Here is an 842-nt window from a genome sequence, read left to right as displayed (position 1 = left end):
GTAATACGACAACATGGACATACGCGTACCTCGAGTAATGCTACCTTCGAGGCGGCCTTCTGTGACTGCGGGATCGCCACCGCTGACACGTGCTCGGCCGTCGCCGGCTCGGGCTGCTCGGCGACGGCAGTCGCTCGCGCCACCTTGGCCATCCGATGCCTTTCCACCGGGCGTGCGCTGTCGAGCTCGGTGGACACGTCAACCGCTGTCGTTGTTGGTGTTTCTGTGCTGCCACCGACCGCCACTGCCGCCGTGGTCGTCGATCTTCCGCGCCGTTTGGACGCTTGGCTTTGGCGCCCTGCCATTCTGATTCTGACGCCAAATGTGATGTGGACCACTTTTGCGCTGGATGCGTCCAATACAAATTGCAAGTGAATATTCCTGATGTATCCGTAAACGTGAGGAATGTGAGATGGCCGCGCATCCCATACAAAAATCAAGTCAAACCATTGCCTTGCATGTAACATACCTCCGATTTGCGGAACAAAAAGTTGCGCTGGGGCTTGAGGTGCCGATGCAGATTGCCGGAAATATTCGTAAACCTACGGGATGTATGGATACCAAGGCAAGAGCCACGACCAATGGCGCATATCCGAGTTCCGACCATGGGCGGCGCGGCAACCGAGAGACACATCGAGGACGCACCAGACCTCGCCGACGTCGACGAGCGCGCTGGTGCGCCCGATGAAGACACATCTGGGAACACTGCTTCGCAAGTGAAGGGTCAGTTTACGAAACCCCAGCACGCATCTACCTTAGTGCCTTTGATGCGTACAGCTAAGCAGTACAGATCAAATTTTGAATGGATTAGGTTCTTGTTAGAGAGTATCGTATTGGAGCAC

This window comes from Saprolegnia parasitica, assembly GCF_000151545.1.
Source record: "Saprolegnia parasitica CBS 223.65 unplaced genomic scaffold supercont2.102, whole genome shotgun sequence".
Lineage (NCBI taxonomy): Eukaryota > Oomycota > Saprolegniomycetes > Saprolegniales > Saprolegniaceae > Saprolegnia > Saprolegnia parasitica.
The sequence above is the reverse complement of the archived record's forward strand: the minus strand, read 5'-3'. Positions refer to the sequence as shown.